The sequence below is a fragment of the Lepisosteus oculatus genome, chromosome 8, assembly GCF_040954835.1.
Source record: "Lepisosteus oculatus isolate fLepOcu1 chromosome 8, fLepOcu1.hap2, whole genome shotgun sequence".
Classification (NCBI taxonomy): Eukaryota; Metazoa; Chordata; class Actinopteri; order Semionotiformes; family Lepisosteidae; genus Lepisosteus; species Lepisosteus oculatus.
Window position 1 is genome coordinate 2,326,156 of NC_090703.1, and position 24,323 is coordinate 2,350,478.

Below are 24,323 nucleotides of genomic sequence, written 5' to 3' on the forward strand. Positions count from 1 at the left end.
TTTAGATGAAGAGTTTGATCTTTTGTGGTGCATTAATTGCATTATCAAGCAAACATAACTTCATTATATTGTACGAGCCTGGGGACAGTTTTCTCCCTGGATATTGTAAACTTTTAGCCTTTCCACAGACATTGAGCTGTTTCTTTGAAAAGAAGGGAACAGCAAACAGTAAGAGCTGTTTTGAAAAATAATATTTTTTATTTTATACAAATCAACCTTCAAGGTTTAAATTGCACACTTTTTTGTTGCATGGTAGGTAGTGATTATCACAAATGCTGAAATGTCTTTTTCCCTGTTTCTCTCTGAGGAGGTACTTGGGGTTCTAGTTTGCTGAACAGACTGAGTAGTGGCAAGGAAATTGAACACTCAAGTTTTGACTTTGGTCAAAGATAAATTTGGCTTAAAGATAAATTGTTAATTGACTTCAAGGAAATAGCACTCCATGGGTAAAGGAGGACATTTAGAAAATTGATTTCTCTGAAACTGTGCCTCTTCTCTCTCTAAATGCACTTAACCTACTGTGATTTTTATGTAACAAGTTCATTGGACTTCATTTTCCACTAGATTAAAATCTAAGCTGCTGTTGATGCCTTTTGATAGATCTATTGCTAAGCAGCAGCTGGATGCTTGCATGCTTCAGAGAGAAATGAATACCTTTTATTTTTATGCCACAAAGTTTTTTTTTTTCTGCAAATGTTAAAGTCATTGAGTAGGCTAAGTTTTGTGACAAAGTATTTTAAGTCTCTTGAAGTTTTCCTGTCCTTTAGTATATTGCTTTAAACCATATGTAAAGGTTAGAAGTAGACCACGAAAGAGAAAACAGTGCAGAGGTCCTCTGAAAGGACATGTCTGGTTTCTTCTTGTGATGATGAAAGGCTGTTTGGGTTACTTACTTGCTGAAGCCTAAGGCTGCTCCCGTCCTGCCTGCCTGGCAAGGACTTTGCTCTGCAGCTCGGTGGTGAGAGACCATCTGCAAAAAGAATAAAACTAAACAAATAACTTGGGTCATAGGTAGGATATCTTCACAAACTTAAACCTGATTCTTCTGCTGTGTGTGGATGCTGCACAGTGATTGCTTTCTTCCTGCTGTCGGAATCCTACAAGAATGAATCGAGGGACTTCTCAGTGTTTTGCTTGGTGGTTAGCGTTTGCCGATACAGACAAAAATTATCCCTCCCTTGTTTAGATAATAAATCCATCCATGAATCCCAGCACTTTGTTATTCAAATGGAACGAAAAAGGAGTACGATACACAGGAACAAAGACCATGTATTAGCATGATAAAACACTCTTCTTTTACTGAAGTAATTTTGGTTTGCTTATTAAATGACAGAAAAAAACAATCAGATTACAGCAGGCTCGGTGTCTGATTTTTTACATAGTATGACTAAAAGAAAGGGAATTTATTTTTATTTTAAAAGAAAATCTGTGGTGCCAGCCTAACCTCTATTGTGTGCACCAGCAAAAAAAACAAAAAAAACAAACCAGTTTCAACTGCAGTAACATACCTATTGTCATTAGTCTGATATGGTTATATTGTGAAAATACAAAAAGAAAACATCCGGGAAGAATGTTTTCACCTAATAAACCAGTAAAATGCACTGCTGTTGTACTTTACTATTGAAGAAAGTCCTCATTATATTGTCCTTGAATTAACAAAGAAATAGAAACCCTTCAACAGACATACAGTACTGTAGCATCTTGCTTCAGAGCGAAGTGTAATTCGTTTGGATGTGTAGGATGCTGCTTTCAGTTCGGTTCAGGGGTGTGTGCTTTTGATTGATTGTCAAGGTCTTGACTGGTGAAGTGAGAGGTCGGTGGTTTGATCACTGTCTCTTCCATTTATAATGTATTGATTTCAAAAACTGTCATTCCTTTTTGTAAACGCCAATCAAAAGGTTTGAAACACATTTTAGAGTGTCTGTCCAAAAACATTTACTGAAAGAAGCTGGAAATGTACAGGCCTGTCTGGCGTGATGCCCCAGATTTGTAACTTCCAATCTGAATGTTTTGTCTATGTTGTTCTAGGGCTCATCTGGTATAAGCAACAGCTATTTAAAGTATTTTACTTCTCTGTTTTTCTACCCCAATTGCACAGAATACATTTAAATCTTTTACTTTGTGCCTTTACCGCTAGGACTGCTGCTGCTCTATTATAGTTGTAAATGTAATATTTTCATGACTTAACCCTTCATAATAAAATTAAATGTACATTATGCAGTTATTAAAAATAAATGCATTAATAGAAATGAAGAATGTGTGTGTTTTGCTTGGCTGTATAACTGGCATTTCTGTCAGGCCTTGAATTCTCTCATTTTAGCAAGACCCTCCCAACATAAATATTGTTCAAGAAGTAACAATCTTCTTTGCAAGAAAATATAGGAATCCTATATACAGAAACAAAACAAGTTAGATAGGGTGAGTATTTCCATTAATAACGAGCATAGTATTTTCTATTTACATTATCTTCCTTGTCTAGGAATTTGAACCTAATTTATTTCTTACACTTTGAGCTCAATGCAGTTAAAATAAGGCTAAAACTTATTTCACAGTATAACGTGCTATGCACCTTATTATTAAAATGGTTTACTTAATATTTGCCATTTATAATATACTTTTTCAGATGTTTGGACTGTTTAATGAATAAAGTAAATGTATCTTTGTTTAAAATGATAAGGCCAGACAGAGTTTTTGAGAATATAGTGGTCTGGAGTTTCAAACACTTTTCCAAATGTCAGTTGAATGCCAATTTCATATGTTCAGGCTACGTTTTTCCTTGCACCCTGTGCACGTGGCAGGTGACAAATACACTGTTGTCTGTGTACTGTAGACCAGGCAAGAATCGGCTGCAAGCCCCTGAATGCCCTGCAATGACAGAATGGTCCCCAGACTGTGAGATGGTCTTGGGGAATAATATAATAGAAAATACAGAAGATAAAGGAAGATTCTTTATGACAAGATATAAATACCTAGGAGGCAAGATTTTAAATTATAAAACTGAATGTGTTTAGTTATCTTAATTAAAAGCAAGTTTTTTTTCCTGCACTGATTAGCCCTTGAGGCTATATCTCAAAGAGCTAGGCGCTTCCGAAATTCCTGCTGGGGCGACTTTTATTTTAGGAAAATGTCAGCAACACGTACTGTAAGCTGTTGTTGATAAATAGGAAAGCAACTGATAAAGATGATAATCTGTTTTATAGTAAAGGAACTAAACTAATGCTAAAAACTGTTTATAGATAAATGATAATTTGTGTACATGGTTAACTTTGTATGCTGCATCAATTAAAAGTAGTAAAGTTTGTTCTTTCTGTGCCTAAGACTGTTATCACTGATTAACACTTGTGCTAATGTGTCACATTTTACTGCAAGTGAATGTTTGCACTGGTGATGCTGTAGGTTTTTGGGCAAAAATGGGCAAAAATCAGCCTGCTTCACTGCTTAGAAAACTTTGTTTAATAAAACCCAGAGAGCTAGGTTTTAGAAGTAACCTTCTGTATATATGTAAACAAGTGAAAAAGCAGTTTGGTCAAACTTCTTTCATTTATCTACAGATATTCTCAATTTTATCGAGCAGTTGACAAAAATATGTTTGTCCTGACAACTCGCCTTAAATTAGAATGCATAGTGCAATTAAAAGATTTAGGCTGACAAGATAAATCAATTTCATGATAGTGATGGGGGACACACATGGCCATGGGTGGTAGTGTAAACACACATGCACTGACAAAGTTACTAGTGATAAAGAGTGTATTTTTGTTTTTGAGTGATTGTCATTTTAATGATTTGGTGGCTCATTAAAAGAACAGAACTAATTAATGTCATTAAATGAAGCATGCCTTTTCCTTTCCTGAGTAGAATGGTTGTGAAGTGATGTGTGGAGCATAAAGAATGCAGAACAATTTTTATTCACTTTTATTTTTCCTGATGGTAATTTCAAGCCTTAAATTATAACCTGAAGTTGGGTAGTTCATGAGATAGGTAGCATTTCTTATGCTTCAGGGATGTGGCTGAAATTGAAGTTTTGAACATGAAGATTGGAGAATAATTGAAGTGTGGAAAAGATGCTCACATCAGTGTACACTGAAATACCTAAAAATAAAATTGAAAATGATCACAGAATTACTAGTACTAAAAATAATTTCCTTAAAATATATACTGAAGTTCTCATATACTGTACACATCTCTGCTCATCAGGCAAGCTGCAGCGGTCTTGAACAGAGATACAGGCTGGTGTAGCAGAAATGCAGTAAGATTCATCTGAGCATTAGGAACTATAATGTCACAGAACGATTCAGCAATATTTTTTGAAAGCTAATGTTAACAGTTTTGTCAGCCACGCAGTGCCTGAGGCACAACTGCTTAAGTATATCTTTTGCAATTTAAGTGACCTGCTTTCTTGCTCTGGGTTTTCCTATTACTGAGAGTGACATTTAATTTAGGCTCTGTCATTCATCTTTCCAGGTTGCGGCACATACTCACCCTTCCTCCTCTCAATGATAAGCTTGTACTGTATGGTTTGGGTTTGCTGTTTTTAAATGGTTTAATTTAAGTTTTTAAAAAATGTATATTTACCGTGCGGTGAGGTGCTGAAACATAAACTGTGGATATCCACTCCAAGAAGATAAGCGGTTTTATCTGCAGATTTATAACTAGTTGTAAAACAGATAAACTTCCAGAGGGCTGCAGAAAACCACAACAAAGCTGCTTGGTGTTAAATTATACATTTTGCTTCTTGCCGACTCCTGTGAATGATAAATCGTGATGCAGTAATGTGACTCACTGTTGTAAATAATAGCCATTCCATTCTCATGTGTGTCAGTTAGGAAGAGTGCAGATGCATGTTTAATAGGTATTTAATGGGTTTGAGAAGCTCCGACTTGGAGCTGTAACAATGTTTAAGCCTGGTCAAGCTGGACCCATTTTAAAGGAATTAGGGTTTATGACCAATTAGGGAATGTTGATGAATAACAAAGACTCTCTTGAGTGTTAAAAGTCTTTTTTGATGCCATCTAGGCCTATCACTGTTTTTTATGCCTGATTATAGTATTATTCACATTTCTTTGCATTTTTGCAGCCTAATAATAGACGTATTATGTGCATACTCTGAAGTATTGTACAGTATATATTTTCATCAGGCAACTTACTGTAGAACTGCACTGTAAACAATGAGTTTTTCAGAGGTGTAGTGCTTTGCATGTGGTGATAGATCATATTAGGATCATGATCATGATGATGCAACTCCTACAGCTGTGTACCTCCATTAAAGAATAAAGCATTATATCATGTAAGCAACATATTTCTTATCCTTAACCTTGCTTTGCAATCAGAGATTATGTGTGGTGCCTGCCCACTTGAGTTGTTATGGATTTTAGTAGCAGATTTAAGTGTGAGTTACAGCTGACATCAGTAAGAACCATTCTACAGTAGTAGACTCTTTGCTAATTACACAGCTTTCAGTGGAGAGAATCTAGTATCTTGGTGAGCTGTGAGTCAGGGAGGAACAGCAGGTGAGAGCAGTCTTCCTCCGATTCCTGAAAAATTGGATGTAAAATGTGAGGTCTGTATGTGTTTACATACAGTATAACAGTTTTAAATTCAGTCCTTCTTCATGATCTCTTGATCTCTTGGGGGACATCACTGCATTTCAAGCATTAACCGCTTCATTTTTCATGAGACAGATGTTAGGGTGAGGGTTTGGGTTTTCTGGCTAGGCAACAGTGTGGAGTAGTGGTTAGGATTCTATATCAGGACATTTGTGAGGCCCAACCTGGCTGGGACTGCTGCTGCCCCTCATAGCAGAGTGATTCATCAGCTCCATTAAAATACCCCACTGTATAATTGGAAGCAAGCACATATGGAAGTGGATTTGGAGCAAGTATTAGGCAGTTCAGTAATTTTGGTGCTCATGTGAGGCATTTTTCCTATGCTTATGGAACTAATCAATATGAAGGTGACATTGGAACAGTAGCAGGATATAGAGCAACAGGAGGCCTTTTGGAAACTGGAGTAAGTGTTTAAAGTAATAAAGAATTCAACCTCAATTGAACTTCAATAACATTAATACTGTAAGGATCTGTACAATTTTATACACTTTCCTCTTCCCTTATCGTCTAATCTTATTGGAAGAAAGCTGGAGACTTTTTAAGTTATTGACATCTTGATTTACCTGCTGCCTAAACCGGCAAGTTTAAAACAGTGTACTTTATTACAATGCACACAAGTGGAAAATTAATTACATTTAGAATATTTGTGCTTAGCTAAACTGTTGCTCAGTTACTTATTTTTCTCAAAACATAATACCTGTGAAATCTTTGATATCAGAGCTAAACACATAAAAAAGCTCTTCTTTGCTTTATACCCCAGCGTGTGTTTTGTTTAGAAAGTGGAGTCCAAAACTAATAGCTGGTTTTGCACTGGACACAACATTAGTACCACACTATAATGCTGTGCTGTAAGTGTTCCCTGATTTATCCCTTATCCTTGCATTCCCTGTTTTTCGTTGAGAAACTTAAAACAATTGTAGGAAATTTAGGTATTTTGGATAGAAGCAAAAAGCATGTTTGAGTGAGGCGACTGCAGGGCTTTAAATTTAAAGCAGACTTTTAATAAACCTTTTAATCATTTATTCAGCTTTGCTACAGAAAAAAAAAATGCCTGTTACTTGAGAAACTCTCGTCTTTGCTTAGGTTTTCTTTTATTTTACCTATTTATTTCGAGCGTCGCTGGATTAAAAAAAAAGACTGGCACAATTATTTAAACAGTCAAGGTAATTTAGGATGCAAGACAGATGTTTTGACAAGTTGTCTTCTTCAGAAGTTGACTTGTCAAAATGTGTGTGAAATGGACTGAATGTCTCCAGTTCCATCATTGTTTGAAATTGTGCATGAGTAATTTTAGATAGACAATTATTATGCTTTTCAGAAATCAAACATCAACACCCTTACCATGCATGGTGTTTTTTTAAACAGTAATCACACAATATTTGCAAAATACTGCACTTTTACCACTGAGTTTTTTTCCTGTGCACATTTCCAAAATGTCATTTTCAAAGTCATGTTTTTGTCTACATACCTTGTTTAGCAAAATGTTACTGGGATTGCACTTAAAAGTAAAAAAATATAATGATAGGAACAGAATTAATAAAACTGAGTGGAACTTGGATTTTGCTACAGTATATACTGTACACTTTCTTTTCATGAAGAGGCGGGAGTCGTATTTTAATATTAGTATCCAAATTGCAACAAAAACAATTTTCTGCACTGCAGATGTAATTATACAGTAGGCGTATGACACAGGAAGTTATAAACTAGATATTTTTAAAAATAACCACAAAGTACATGTGAGTTCTTTAATGTGAGCTGAGTATGGCTCCCCATTTTGTAGGAGCTTCTCAGAAGCACGTGTACAGTATGTGAAGTCTGGAGGAAAAATTCATTAGGGCTTTGCTTTCATGACTTCTGTGGTTTCCCGGCATTGCATCTGCCCCTTAATGGCACCGTAAATAAGCTATTCTGTCACAAATCTACCAGTGAATTGGCTTCCAGGTTATTGATTTAGTCTGTCATTGTAGCTGTGCAGCATCAAAACAGCACCTTCTTTTGATGGTGATGGCTACGAATGTTAATGTTGAGAAAGCACTGAGACTGTCACTCAGAGTTTGGGGACTTAGAAAACTGCAGAGGTCGTTGTATAGTGGGAAGGGTCAGAGGGTTGCTCAGTGATGCATTATTTCATGCCCTCCACACAAAGTGGCTTGCTTTTTATGGTCCAGTACGTGTAATCAGGGAAGTCTTTGTTTAGCTACACCCAGCAGAAGAGGATGAGCTTCCCCAGGTTTAGAACATTAACCCTGTCCTCTAAGTGTGACTTCTCTTCTGCATTAGAACAGCAGTTTTTTTACTTTGCTGCCCAATGGATGAAATAGGGTTATTACAAATTCTATCAAGGCCTACTACCTTTAATGTACTGTAGTATTGTCAATGTTTTATTAATATTTTTACTATATACAGTCATGGTTTTTATTGAAGTAGTGAGAATATCTCAAGCATAACTGAAGCATGGAGAAGAGATACTGTACTGACTAGAGAACATTTTAAGTTATATGCCTGAATGTTTGATGATCCTCACTCTTTGTAAATAAATTGGATACTTAAAATTCAAGTCAAAGATGATTTCAATTTTTTTTTCCCCCAAGAAAGAATACACTGAATCAGATTCCAGAGAGCTGGAAGGCTAAAAACATACAATTTGTGTAATACAAGGTACTGTATAGTACAAAATACAAAAATGAACAAATTCCCACTCTGGCACAAAAATTGAAATGTCCATTTCATTTCCATTTTGATCCATTTCATGATAAAAATTCAGGAAATCATCTTCTTTTGTCAGACAAAATAATTTGTATAATTTAATAGATTGCAAGATTACTCGAAATGTTCTTGTGCTCAGTCTGTGCTGTGCTTCAGGAGCTCTGATGTGTTTTGCATGTTGTATTTGCATGAGCCTGTAGATTGACATAAAATTATCTTGAAAGGTAGATGTTAATAATATTTCTGAGTGAGGGAAATCTCAAGTAGCTGATTATTTTTTTATAAGTGGAAAGATCAAACAACGGTTTAGAAAATTAGAATTTGGAGATAGATTGACTTAAATTTTAATTCTCGTAAATTAGATTTGAAACAATGTGTTAGTTCCATGAAGTAGGCAAGATGTAGAGAGCTCCACTGCAGTTCCAAGTCTGGTCTTGGTATCGATGATCTCTGATGGGACTGTTAGTCTCTGCCAGCGTCTTCCAGTCCCTGGGCTGGGTTCAGCTGTCCAAGCTGTGGCTTTTGAGAGAACTTCTGTTCTTTCTTCCCTTCAGGGCTTAAAGCAGGTTCCTACTGTAGGTGTCTAGTAGCATGTTGTGTTTGTTTGTTGTCATAGTAATAACGTGACAGTCCTGATCTTGTAGAACAGATGGAATGAGACCTCAGCTAGAGACCAGAGGATGTTTTGTGACAGGACCGGCGCTCTTTTCGACTGAGCCAGTCAAGCCTAACAGCATTAAACAGCATTTAATGTCACTTTTATCTGCAGCCTTCAAATTACATTATTAAATTGCTATTTTTGTCAACTGTTCTTTCTGTCTTTTTAAGTCTGTAATCCTACTTTGTGTTGCAAAAAGCACTGCAGTTCCTCTTCAGTGTCCTATGACGCTTTTAAGTGAATTTGAACTGGAGAACAGTTAAAACAGTGGCATTAAGAGAAGCCCACGTGAACTTGAAACATTCATTCAGACATTTTGATGATGAATCATTTGAAAAACACCTTCAGAAATGTCTGCTAGTATTGCTGCCAATTATTTTGTCTGGAACAAACAGTAAAATGGGTTTTCTGGACTGTTGTGTGAATATTAAAGTGAATGCTGAAAGCAAAATGTAGGCATACAGTATATCACATTACATGTCGCTTTTGGTTAATAATGAAACAGTATGCTGGTCAAAATGTACCTTTTGTACAGTATGTGGCATTTCAGTTTGGACAATGTGTAAATCCTCTGATCATTTACCTGCTCTTGCATATAATCAGAAGGAACGGATGGATTGCCTCTTCTTGTTTATAACTGTTGTTGTAAATGTATTATTTTAAATGATTCCTGGGAAAGTACAATTTTCAATATTTTTTAAACTAGCATTTTTGTTCATGCAGATACTTTAACAGTTTTAATGCCAGTTGGAAAAGACCCAAACTTGGCCTGTTGCACACAAATGAGCATATTATACACAGTAGAAACACAAGAATATCAGGGGATTTTTTTTTAGTGATCGCAGATTTGTCCACTTCATGGATTCGCTGTGATGTGAACAACTTGCCCTCAAAGGAAACTGTATTCTCAACTGAATGCCCAAATCGATATGTGTAATTCATATCTTTTGATTTTTATGAGAAATTTTTAGCCAGAAGGGAGCTGTTTTTCAGCTGTAGCAAAGCGTTTAAGATGAAGTAGTGATTTCTGTAGTATAGAACATAAAAAATGGAAGTTACAGGAAGTTGCAGATGCTGGTTCTGTTGTGCAATTTTATGAACAGTGGAGGGTCATGTACAAGCACTATAGTTTATCAGCTCACTGCCTTTGCTCACTTGGGGCCCAATTCTGACTAACCTGGACAGAAGGGCAAGAACGCCACACAGTATTAAGGCCCTTGTGTTGAAGTGTGTGGCCTGTATGCAGTAAGTGATTCAGACGTGGTTCAAACGAGTCTGTGTTAAACACTTCACTGCACGGGGGGAGGTGAAATCTGCTGACCTTCCGTGAGCCACTAACATACAGTACCCTTTAAGATGCTGTTCACCACTGTTAAGAAAAGAAGAAAGCACCATTGACTCAGTGACCTCTGCACCCGTGAGACCTGGTTGAGGAATCGCCAGTGAAGGACACCAAGTGCACATATTTTGAAACCTGCCAGGAACATGTCTGGAGGAGGAGGCAACAAAGAACAGATGTGCCACAAAACATTGTTCACCGGCAGCAAAAAAATAAGCATGATCTATTTATGGTACCTGGATGTGTAGGTTGTGTGAATCCTGTATACTGTATACAGTGCCTTGTCAGAAATACTGTAGGCAGCTCTTGTCTTCAGTGCATTCTGCAGAAAGCTGTGGGGAATGACCAGGCGCCCTTAGTCACCTGTCTAAATCTTCAAAGACAGTGAGTTGGGTGACATTTAAAACTACGCTGAGGCCTCCCAGAGTTCCCCCTTGACGTCTGGAGCCAGCGGGCAGATCCAGCTGTGTGCGGGACCAGAGGGACAAAGTATATTGCATTTGTCTCCATCCTTTTTCTAGCCGCTTCATCCAGTACAGGGTCACGGGGGGAACCAGGGCCTGTGCCAGCAGGCAAGGGGAGCCAGGCAGGATGCACCCAGGACGGGATGCCTGTCCATCACAGGGCACACACACTCACACCAGGGCCAATACAAACCTGCAGGAAACCGGCGTGAACACGGGAAGAACATACAAACTCCACTGCACAGATCATTGTAATCATATTTGTACGTAAATGATACACATACGCACTACTCCCGACATTGGATAATCTATGTAAAATATTCGTTGCTGTCCTGTTTGCAGGACCATGTGCCCTGGGGATCGAGCGGATTGCGTGCACTGCAGCACAAGTTGTACTTTGCAATGACTTTGAACTTAATCATGGGGGGCTAAGCAGTTTGCCCCGGAATTAATGATTTACCTGGTGCCCAGCCTGGCGCTTTGTTTCTCATTTCCAAACCCCAGCTTACAGTACATCCTGTCCACCTGCTGCTCCTGGTGAGGCCAGGCACTCATCTCTGTGCCCCAGGACACATGCCCTGTGGCCAGCTACTACCACCGACAGTGTCGACCCTTGAGCAGCCTCTAAGGTAACAGCAGGGTTGTCTTCATGGATAAATGCTGCTGCAACAAAAAGGTCCTGTTGTGAGCAGCAGTAGTACGTACATTTTCCCATTTGCTGTAACGTATGGGAGGTGTACAGAATGCTGTTATGCTCAGTACAGTGTTATGTTTTTATCATGTTCCGAGTATTCAAGGTCAACTGCTTCTGTGTGTTGAAAGTTTTATCTGTGACGAGGAGAAAGTTGACCATGATTTTTATAACCCAGAAACAGAAGGGTGCAGACATCACTTTTGAATGCTCGGCTCTTGCAGCCGACAGAATTGATTATTCTCGTTTTGAAAACGGAATACCCACTGTTTTATAAATCTGTATTATTTTCAGATAAGTTTCGGTGGTAATATTTTTTCCACACCTACTTAAATTTGTAACGTGCGCTATTGCGTTGTTATGGAGAGTAAAAAAAATCAGAATTGCATGAGATGGAAATCATGTAATTATATGGAAACAGTGGAATCTAAGACCACATACTGTAATTGTGACACTATTACTAAGTTGTCAGTTTTATAATGAGTGGGTTAATTTCAAGTTCTGCAAATGCAAAATACGCAGGTTATCGATTGACTGACAATATATAAAACAAGATAGGGTTAAAATGTGTTTCTCAAAGATACAGTACGTACAAACCTCAGTAATGCGACCGTGATAGTGAGAGTTTAACATTTTTGGCTTGAGGAACACTCACCCTGCGGTCTGCTCCTCAAAGTCGCAGCCCCTGTGATAAACCCGAGGGCTGTGCTTTGACTGGCTGGATGTAGGGTTGTCATTCTCCCAGTTTAATGAACTCCAGTACATTGTGCATGTATTTGAAAGGCAGGCTACAAGATTACACCTGCATGCCTTTCCTGAGGCACTGCACTCCTCCAGAGTGGCTGTGAAATTTACAACGTTCCCTGCTCTGTGTTTCTCTGTTGTTTTTGCATTGAAAGGGTGTGATGGTTGCTGACGTGGTTATTCTCTCCTTGTTAGGAGCATGCCTCAGTTTGCATGTGCTGCATACTTCTGTAGCCCCCAACACTGATCTGAGCAAGGACATATTTTACAGATTGAACTGCTTGTTCCTAAATGGAGAGTTGTGGATTTGCTTGATTTCAGAGCTCAGTCAGAAAGAAGAGTAGATCTGATTTACCCTTAGCAATTTATCCTGTATTAAAACTGCCACTCACCCGTGAGCATGTGTGGCATCATAGACTGCCCCCTTACCCAAGGACTCATGCAATCATATACTGTACTGTATCTGCTGTGAAAAGTTTTTGCCAGACTACAAGATGCCTAACCTTTGGGGAAACATCCATCTTTTTAATCAAGAAAATGTAAGAATAGTTTTCCTTTGTTCTTAGTCATATAAAATCAACAAGGATATTTTAGGTTTACCATGCCTGCCCCTTTTTATTGGACAGTATCAATACAGTATTTGAATTCTCAAATATGCGCTTTGTACTAATGCAGCTGTTTTCTTTGTACAGTAACACTGTGTATTGCTGTTTCATCATGTTACTGTCAAAACATAAATTTAGATAAACAACATCTAAATTTAACTAAAGGCAGTTTGTATTGACTTTGAATTTTCAGTTCCAGGCCTTGTTGTCAGTTGGTCTCTATGAATGATCAATTTTTTAAAAGTAAAAAGTAAGAAACTGCTTAATGTTTGCATATTTGTAACCTGCAGTTGAAGAACTAGCAAAACAACTCCTATCGTGCTTCTGAGTATAAACGTGGGGTTGGGCCCCAGCTTGCAGGAGTCCGGGTTGCATGTCTGAGTACAGGTGGTGGTTTTAAGAAATGCTTTACAATGCAGGACATCCCTAATCACACCATATGAATGCATGTGGCATGTAGATGTAGAAGTGCACAACAGAAAGCGTGAACTAAACTGTTTTGCATTGAAAGATAAGGAAGCTGTGGAACCCTCTGGCCTCTGCTATACATAAGCTGATGAGATTGTAAAGAAAGCCCCAGGATACACAAAATGAGATTTGTTTTAGGTTCAGCTGGGTGCTGCCTTGCTGTGTAAACCCAGTGTTGTGTCCGGAACTGCTGCCCTTCTTTGTATTTGCTGTATTTGGACGAGCGCACTCCACTCATGTATTTTCCACTTGTACATGTTTGCTAATTCATATAAAAAGGGTGGGGACGGGTGACAAAGTTACCAAAGTATTCATGTTTCGTTTTCTCTTGCCGTGGGAGGTGAGGAAACTGCCTTTGCAGTTTTTCCCAGTTCGACAGGAGTCAGAAACGGAAGGCAGATTGAAGGCCGTTGGCTGTTATGTCACTGCCATTGGAATCGATGAGGAGCCGGGCTTGTAGCAGGAGAGGCTATGAAACAGATATGACGACCCTGCTTGTAACATTTCCCAACCGGTCAGCTCACTCAGGTGCTGCGGTGCTTGTAGCAAGTCTTCAGTCTTTTGGTGTGGTAATCAATATTATAAGCTTGGTTTTTAAAAGGCTAATATACAAGACTGTATCTGTTTTCTTTCTTTCTTAATTCTGCATCCACACTTCGACAAATCTCAGATTTATCCAGACATCCGTCTCATTGCAGATGTTGAAAAGTTTCCGTGTGCAAATTTTTTGTCGCGCCGCAACGTTTTCCTGCCTGAGGCCTTCAATCAAGTTTACAAAACAAATGGCTCATCTAAGGACAGTTCCATTTTTCTTCTGTGCTAATGTTAAAGACAAGTTCTCACATTGCGGAAAACCCTCGAGGGAGAAATTGTTACTGTCTAATGTCTGAGGAACAGCAGTAATGAGTTGTAGTGGAATAATGATGAAAGCTGCCACCTTCTCGCTTGCTTCCCTGAATGATGTACATTTGTTTATTGCGCAGCATATATATAGTGCTGTTCTCTGGCAGTTGATTTGTAGCCATGTTGTGGTTATTGTAGTAACTGTAATAACAATGTACTGCAGATCAGATGTAAAACTTGTGCATGAATATTCTAGCAGGCAAATAAATTTGTTAATTGAAATGTTCTAGTACCTGTTTTGCCATATGGTGTATAAAATCACTTCATTTGCTCTGTTACAGACTGAAAATTACAGACAAGCAAATCTTCATAGGCTTAAGGCGAATGTCTGTTTCATAGCTCCGGTACATTACCATTTAGAAATCGGATATTCACACTTTAGCTTAGGCTCCATCTCTGCATGACCCTGCATTGGACTAAGTGCTTATTGGAAATGGACGGATGGATGCATACTGTAGGTGGATATTCGGTTTTAATGGGCCAGTTTGTACTTCTTGTGCTTGTGCTACTGATCTATTTCAAGAAGTCGAATTATAGGGCACTAATGGTAATGTTTTTAAAACAACACAACAAAACTCCACCCTTTATTAATCTATTCATCTTTCATCTTTGAAAACATCTTACTTGCTTTATTTTGAGTTTCTAATTTAATAAATTGATACATGTTACAGTACTTCTTTGCTCTATTGGTAAGTAGATCAAGAATAACAATTGTTACTGTAACTTAGCCAAACAAGGCTTTACATGGCTTGGCACCTCAATACCTGTCTGAACTTTTATCGCCCTACTCCCCACCTCGCAACCTCCGCTCTTCAAATTCTGCCCTCCTTACTGTCCCCCAAGCCCGTCTACATTGTATGGGCGACAGGGCCTTCTCCTGCTATGCCCCCAAGCTCTGGAACTCCTTGCCCAAGGATATTAGAGAGTCACCTTCTCTAAACTCCTTCAAATCCAGACTCAAAACCCTCCTTTTCAGAAAAGCCTTTACTTAACTGCTTCCATTCTTCACCCCTCTGCTCTTCTTAATACCATCTTCCACGGTCTCCTCTATTGTTATTGTTGTATTGTTGTAATTATAATTGTGTCCTGTCTTGTGAAATTTTCTTATTTATTGTTGTAGTCTTCTTATTTATTGTTATTGTCATCCTGTAAAGCGCTTTGAGAAGCCACCTTTAAAGGCGCTATATAAAATAAAGTTTATTATTATTATTATTATAAATTGAGCCTTCCCCACCCCATTCTAGCGGAAGGGATGATTCAATCTGTAATTAAAACGAAATCGTTATCTGCCATTGTGGTGTTGTGTGATTTATGTGTAGAGGTTTAGTCTGTCATTCAGAATTCAAAATCAAATATAATAACACACAAGATTCTTCTACATACTGTACCCACCAGGGTCAAGAGATGGAATTATTTAAGTACTGAATACTCAAGCACTTTTTAGTCACTTATTTGTATTACATTACATTTATACAATATATACAATGTCTGTCATACACTAAAGGGAAAAGATGTAAGGAAACAAGATCTTAGTAGCAGGAGATTTTTTTTTCCTTTTTCTGAATTCATTATTGGAAACAATTCATTCTTGGCTTTGCTTCTTTTAACTCAAGAGTGTTATAATACAGTTAAAATGTTTATCCCTTATTGATAAATACAGTAGCTGTGCTGCATAATGTGCTACAGTACACTAGAGGCTGAGCAGCCAGGAGAATATGACTTAGCACTATTTCTCTTTTGTTAGCAGAATGAAAAAAGCCTGCTACTCCTGTTGGGGAGGGAGGGGGCTGACACTACCTTTTAATTCGCCTCCTGGAGCTTTTGATATGATGACAGATGGGATCTTGTCTGTACAATCAGTTCAGGGTTAGCTGGCACTTTGTACTACAGATGGGTTTAAGGGACGCCCATCTTTATGTTGTTCTACACGGGCTGGCTGATACTCACACTAATTATCAAAGTGCTCAAATAATTTCCATGCTGGCAGTGTTTCAGAGCAAATTGTTTGTGACAACATTTCCAAATTTCAACAGTGAGACATATCTGTGTAGGCAACGTGTATAATGTTTGATTATGTTGGGAATCATTTAAACATAGTGAAATCTGCTATTCGACACATTGAAGTGTGGCAGTCACACTCCACCAGCGATACAATGGTACAGTATATTCAAAATGTTTTTTTCTAAATTATAACAATGCTGATTACTTCATAATGATGCAGTGTCTTTATCTGAGAAACAACATTCTGAATTGCACAATCATAGAATTTTGCATATCAATATTGTATAAAAATATAATTTAATTCACTGTCATTTAGACTGATGTACAGTATACTATGTTTACTGATGGCATCAAAGCTTATTGAATGCTGGTTTATCCTTAATAAAGATTAAGTAATAGTAATAAAGATTAAGTGTGCATTAACTAGATTATCCAGGGGTGCCATTTCTTGTGTGAATGTACTCTGACAGATGAAAGAAGTAGATACTAAAACCTCAGCTCTTTCACTTCTACTTTTATGTCCTGACAGCCAGTATCTGTGTGAATTCAAAATAACGGGCAGAGGCTTAGTTCAGTGCTGATCCCACACTTAGTTTGATGTACAGTAAATGCAAGAAATAAAATGTTTTAAGTATAATGCATGTATTTTAAATACAATGAAGTAATTTAGATGTTTTATGTTATTAAAGAACTGGATTGTGCAATGTCCTGAAATTTAAGATTTGGTAGGCAATTTTTGAAGGCTTGATTAAACCCCACTGTCTTGTGAGAATTTGGCGCATTGTGATGTCCCTTGCAGATGTGGGCAGTGTGGCTGCTGTGCTCTGTGTCCTGAGCAGAAGGGGAAGCGTGCTGGTCTCATTGAGTCTGGGTTCAGGAGGAGCTGCTGGCGGTGCCAGCCAGCGGCTGTGAGCACTCGCGCTGCAGGTCAGCCTGTGCAGGAGATTAGGAAGCATGCGCTAAGGCTGTTAATCTCCTGTGTGAAAAGAGAGGAGTGGACCAGAAAGACCTAGATTCAGGCTGTAGAAATACTTTAGAGCCATTTTCATTTGGAGTGGAGTTTATGAGTCTGATGATTTTGCACAGCGTAATCCTCTTTTGCTGATCTTCTTAGTCCATCTGCTCAATCTAGATCTGCCCACCCACATACCAGATTACGTTTTGTCATTTACAACAGCATTATGTTACCTTACAAGTGTATTGTTCTGTGACAGGACCCACATTACCTTACAACTTACCTGGAAAGCCATGAGGTACAGGTGTTTTAAGTTAATGAAGACATGCAGGCAAAACAAAATTACATTTATATATGTACTGTATATACAGTGCCGTAGGTTTTTAATCTTTAGAGGACTGTGTGATATTTTTTTTCTGTTACAAGTCAGTCTTGGGACTGTAATCTGAGGAGATACTCGTTTTTATGTTATTTATAGTGTACTACACTATTTCAAGCATAACAAGCATGTTATTACAAGAATTATTAGATGATTAACAGAAGCAGTTATACAGAGTGAATATAGAAAACACACAAAGTACAGGTTCAAGGAACAATTGTATAGAAACAATGCCAACTGCAAGAGCAATGCTGTGCCACTCAAACGCAATTAACTAGTAGGAATTATAACAGTGCACAAATGGTAGTAATACACCCTAGTATTAGCACGAATGGAAGCACCCTGTGAGTGTGTACTAATTTTACAGCGAAGCAATTTATAGTACATTATCAGTTTGAAACTGTAATGAGATTACATTATTTTTTTGCAAGACAATTACTTTTTAGGTCACATGCAGTGATGCTGTATTGTACGGAAATGCAGTTTTCTTTCTCTTGTTCTCCAGGTACCAGGTGGCCTGGACAAAGCTGTGCAAGGCTTAATCACTATTTCAAACATATACAGTATATCCCACATGCAAATGAAAGCAGTTACACAATCTTGTCGCGCTTTTACCTTTTAAATTGTACCTGGTAACTAGGTTATCTAGAGAAGTAATAGTCTGTCATTTTGAGACCAGAGATAAACTAAATACATTGTTTTGTGAAGTCTTTAAATTTCTGATCTATTTTGATTGGTTTTAAGAATTTTTTTCCTTTATTCCAGGATACATTTATTTTGCTTTGTTTTTCAGTCTCACAATGAAAACCTATTACTGTGTCCAAAACCACAGGTATGAGATTAATCGATCGAGCCAGACTTTAAGCTCATTTTGCTATTATTCCCAAAACACAAATTGTGTTATTCACATAACCAAAATGCTTACTTTATTACTGCGCTCATTTTGCTTCATATAGTAGACTTGTAAAGCATCAGCAGTGCTATTTATAAAAATCTGTCAGTGCTTTTTTTCTTTTCCTGTTCTTTTGTTATATTGAAAACAAGTGGGGTTTGCATTAAACTCTAAGCAAAATCCCACTTTATTCGTCTTACAGTCTCTATTAGTATATTGAACAGGGATTAGAGTTAGTGGCATTTCTCCCGTGAGAGCATTTTTAGGATACTTGGCTTCTGTCACTCAATTCCCTCAGGGGCATTTCTAGCACTGCCACTGTTAAGAAAAACAAATGATCTTTCTACTGGCATTCCAGTGGTATTTAACATCCAGCAAGGTGTTCAACAGCTTGCAAGATAGTCAGGATGTTCAGGTGACCTGACTCCTTTCTAGTGCTTGACCGGTAAAGTATTAGGAAAGGTAACATTTACAGTAAGTGGGCAAATATACATCATCTAGGGCTGGCAGCACAGTAGAAGGAAAGACAGAGATCATTGCTTCATCCACATCCTCCATAAGGCCACTGGGGAGGGCCTGTCCCTCTGTGACCTAGCCAGTCAAAGGAAGATGATTGGTCAGGTGACAACTGCAAAATCAGGAAGCACAGGTTCCTGTGGGATACAGAATTGTGAGATGGTCATTCTGGGATTTAAGTGGTACGAAAGCATTGTTTCTGTTAAAGATTTACCTTTTGTTATGTTGATATTAGCAGAGTTCATGCTGAAAATGATAATAATAAGTAATGCATTGTGATGAAATAGCTGCTGAGACAGCATAAAGAAGCCGTCTCACACTAGGGAGCTCCAGACCATTTTCACACAACATGCCATACAAGACTTCAAAGGACTGATTATGTGACACTTTTATGAGTGTTCAGAGAAGAATGAAAATTGTCAAGCTACGCGATGCCTAACATGCATCTTTGTCTTAATGGATTGGTGGGTGGCTTTAATTTTGTTTTAAAAAGAGTTCAGACCAGATACACAGTATGTACTGTAAGGTGAGCGTGACTTCAGTGAATCAGGACTGATTGGTTAGTTTGTCAGATACGGGTGATATACCTGTACACAAACATGACTCAGAAGACACCAGAGTGTGGTTGTCAAAATAATCCATGGAAAAATACAATTAATTTGTGTTTTTTTTGTTTTACTCTCAATACTGATGATCAAATCTGTGGCTGAAATGTGCCATGGGTCCTGATTAAGAACACATGGGAGTTATCCGTACTTGCGTACTTGACCTGCGCAAGTAGGTTGCCACCAGTCCGTAAACCGCTGTTAATTGCCCCTGTACAATGAGAAGCGCCGGAAGTGCTGCCTTCAGGGACAGGCCGTTCAGCTGTCTGAAGCAGAGAAAATCCTGCAGTGAAACACAGGGCTGATTTCTAACGTACTGCATTGTGTCTAAGGTCCCTGTACAGTCCAACTGTGTACTCCGGGTTAATTATGAATCTATCCATGTGATTTTGGTCTGTTTTCCACTACCATTCTAGCCCACTGATTCAAAGTCACAAATTTTTATTTTTCTACACGTGATGATAGTTCCCTTCCCACCAGAGTCCCTGCAAGAAGGATATTACTGTATTAGTACCATGCCTGCATCAAAAACATCACCTCGTACCACACGTGTGACTGCTCAACTGCTTGATAAATCATTGAAAACCACATAACTGTACAGCCATCACAGGCAGAGGTCAGGAATGATTATAATTTGACACTGTTGCTAGGCATCATGGTCTCTGAACCACGTCACCCAAGTCCGTCTCCTGTCAGTCTAGTCAGAGCAACAGTGTACAGATGGACCTGGGTTTAGTGGCAGAAACTTGGCTAGAGGCATTATCGGAAATTCTGTTTTACTTTCCATTTTATTAACGAATAAAGAAAAAAGGCAATTCAAGACAAAAAAACAAGCACCAGAAAAGAGCACTGAGTGATTCAGCAGGCAGGGGAACAGTGGTTGAAACAGACGAAGAGGGAGAGGAGATGAGCGAGTCGATTAGTGAGGCTGCGAGTGCACTTTGTACAGTAAATCACTTTTCTAAAGGTGCTCTGTCGTCAGCCATCACATCCATTGTTCTTTTCTCCTCTCAGCAGTCCCTCTGGGAAATTCGCTCAGGAGAACATTTCGGATTGACTGAGAAAGGTGGTGCAAAGGTGTAGAGAAACTCGGTTTTCTGTTTCCAAATAGACTTCACTGACCTACTGTAGGAAGGACAGAACCAGATAAAAAATGAGAAACCTAGCTCAGACAACAGTCTGGCAACTGGCAATCTCGGCCTTCAGCTGATTCAATTATTTTTTACTGGCAAATTAGAAATGAAAGTTTGTAGATTTCTGTTATCTATCAAACTTTTATCAACTGAAAGATCAGTTAATTTTCTGTTGAAGGTAGACTGCTGCACGGTGAAAACAGTGGAGTTTGGCATTAATATTGTACATGCCACATGATGTTATTTACATTTGTTAAAAATAGTATTGACATTATTTTTTGTTCACCCACTTGCAATGACATTTAAGTGTTTATCATACCTTGAAGTTGTGAGACCCGCTACCGAAGCTTGTTCGAGCAGCGGTCTGGATTCAGGGGAAAAATCCAACCAGGAGCCCCGAGCAGTGCAGCCTACGCTGGCTGGCAGAAGTGAAACTGACACCGAAGCCATAATCAGAGAAGCAGGATTTCAAGCCGGGCAACAGAGCGAAAGTGAAGGTGGAATCCAAAGGCGAGTCCAGTGAGCAGGCAGGCTCTAAACACCGAGGTCATGGGAAGCAGACAAGACCAGGGCAGATCCGGGAGGTGTGGTTGAAGACAAAGGGTAAGACAGTAGTGGAAACAATCAAGAGAGACAGAAACGCCAAGACTCAAGAAATGAATCGATGACTGGACTGAGCAAGTGACAATGGTAATTCTGGGCTTGAATACTCACTGGGGTGACGTGCTTGTTGGATAAATAGTGGCCTGGTGGTTGTGATAACCGACCCGCGTTCATTACCATGGCAACTGGTGAATTGGCAGACCGAGCGGGGGCTTGGCCAGTCGGCGAGGTAGCGGTGCTGCGCGACCCTGCGCTCCCACGAGTATGGCCTTGTTGAGATGAAATTGCCACTTTCTACGAGCCACAGAACATCTGCTGTCCTGGTGTGGTGGATGGTGTCTTATTTACTGATGGATGTCGCTGTGCCATTGATTGAAGCATGGAGACGTGGTGGTGTGCTTTATTGCTCAGGGTGTCATCTGGGGTGGTGGATGATGTGAGGAGGAATCTCCTTTAACACAATAATGCCCTTAGTGTTGAGGGCAGCCTTTACCACTGAACGATATGCTGATGAAGCCCTTGAGCCAGCGTTTTTCCATTCCTGCAAGCCCGTGTGAAAGTGTATTGATCTCCTGGACGTCTGCACAGTGCCAGGAACACAGCGGCATGGCTTTAAGAAAACAATATCGAGGTCTTGCCATGACCAGCTTTTTCTTTTGAGTGCAATAGAGCATCAGCGGGTTGTACTTGTGAAGGCGAGACCATTGTGGCTGGCTGCAGCTGCACAGGACAAGTGATGGAAGAGCCCCCAGCCGTCTGTCCAGAGGCTGATCAGGACTCTGCGTCAGTGCTGACAGTGCTGGGTTACTGCCTGGTCACAGGCAGGTCACACCCACCAGGGACTCTGTACCCTTTTCATCTTATTTTGGTATTAACATTTCATTCTGAGTATTGAAACAGTTGTGTGCATTTTGCTCACATTTTCTATGATTTTGTTTAATATCTATTTCAATTTTAAACAGTTTTGCAGCTCTCTTGTTCATTGTTTTAAAACCAAGTTTTTGATTATATTGTCTAAACCTGCTATATATATTTATTCATGCTTTCACAATTTCTCATGACATTGCCTAACGTTTTTCGCAACGAAGTGTACAGTTTCCAATTAACATATTAAAGATTTTCAAGACATAGTATATAAAACATTGTGTAGGTTTTTGCCATCCGCTTCGTTCTAGATTTCTTTGAAGTTGAACAATGGAAAAGGAAAGACCCTACGGGGCTAATAAGAGTATTCATAGCAGTTGTTTCAAGTTTGTTGATTAGTTAATATTTGATTTTTTTTCCTGGTTGCCTCTGAGGCATTTTGCTATATTATGTTTTTTTTCTGGGAATGATGAAATCACTTCTGAAGCACAGCCTGGTACATTTTCAAGATTTTCTTCCTGTTTTATTATTGTGGTACATTTTTACAGTATTATTTTTATTTGGCACAGAAATGTGCACATGCCAGTTCTGATGTACAGTACATATTCATCATGACTGCTACCACAGTACAAATGATGACTTTGGCCCATAATTATTTTTTATCTGGTTATTTTGTGAGTGCTCCCTCCTGCTAGTCTTGGAATCTCTCGTACATCAAGGATGTGCACATGGAAGGTCATACTGGAGTTTTTTTCAATTAAAGTTTGATCTGTATAAATGCCATTCAGTCACTTCAGTGACCAGTGGAGCTCTTCAGACAGCAAACCTCTTTTCTCTGCAGGCAGGAAGTGTAGGAGAGCTTTAAAAGATACACATTTGGAAATGCTGGGGGTGACAGCAGTGCTTTCATTGGCTGTTTGTACAGTTTCTCCTTCATACCACTTATACTTCTTACAGGAGCTCAGAGGAGGAATTTGTTGGAGCCTCTGCATGAAGCACTAATTACACATGTGATTTGTATTTGTACTCTACTAGTACTGCTCCAATCTCCTGTTTGGCAGATTATTTTTTAAATGCCATCCTTTCTGTGGGGTTGGCTTTTTTTGTCGTTTCTGCTTGAGGTCTCTTAAAAGGGTTGTGTGACACTATGTGGAGTGGCGTGCTTGTGCCTGGGACCAGAGCAATTCTCTACATAAGTTCACCACAGGGAACAGCTTTACAGCGGCTGAGTAAGTCTAGAAATAAAAGAGTGTGGCCTATTTCATGAATTTATAATACCTGGTGTGTTTGTATGATATATATGTTTAAAATCAAAAGCCATACGCAATAAACATGGAGGTGTGAGAATAAATGCAATGATTTTGAAACTAAAATGATGCAGCTCACATTTCCCTGCAAATTGTGTATTTAATTGAACAATGTAGAACATACTGTAGCATTTTTTCTTTGCTTTAGGAGTGTGATTTTGGCTTTATGTAGAAATGCTTTTTTATGGCTTTCATTTTATGAGTGTTAGTATCTAGTCAGTTTCAGTTTGTTAAATGCACACTATTGCTGGTGATAGAAATGAACTGTACAGTAATTAAAACAAAATGCTCTTTCTTGGTATATATAACTGAATGTGCTTGCAGAGCGGAGAGGTTTCTTGATATTCCTTGAAGCAAATATGAACCTAATATAAAACACTGCTCTTTCTGTTGATGGTATGTTCTGTTTCCAGAGGCATGAATGTGATATTATTAATAGGTTTATGAAAAGCTGTGTAAAGTACTTTTACTCTTCATATACCATTTTGTTTTTTTGTCTTGACTGTATATAGTATTACAGTCTCCCAATTTACATTTTTATTTAAGCATTAAATTACACTGATGAAGGAATAATTAGGATGTTAACACAAGTGGGTGAGAATTTAGCAGGAAGAATTTAGTAGAAGAAGGTAACAAATTATCTCCTTATGTTTCTTTTCACTAATGGGTTGTAAAGTACTCCTTATAATGCCTTTATACTGAAATAATGTCAGAGATGGCTTGTTCTTTCAGAGCTGGCATTTTGCTGACCTTTCCTTAGATCACAACAACCAAAGGATGGTTAATGAAGCCAGCAGATGCAGGAGTTATCACATGGACAAAAACTGTGATAATCTGAGATCATTTAAACACAGAACACAGCCATGCCAGTAAATATAGCTGAAAGG

The 24,323-nt window shown here is 38.7% G+C and overlaps 1 protein-coding gene across 50 annotated transcripts in view; it reads left to right on the forward strand.

The window, feature by feature from the left end:
• nrxn3a (neurexin 3a) overlaps window positions 1–24,323 on the forward strand; it is a 387,994-nt gene that overhangs the window by 35,940 nt on the left and 327,731 nt on the right. The window lies entirely within an intron of this gene.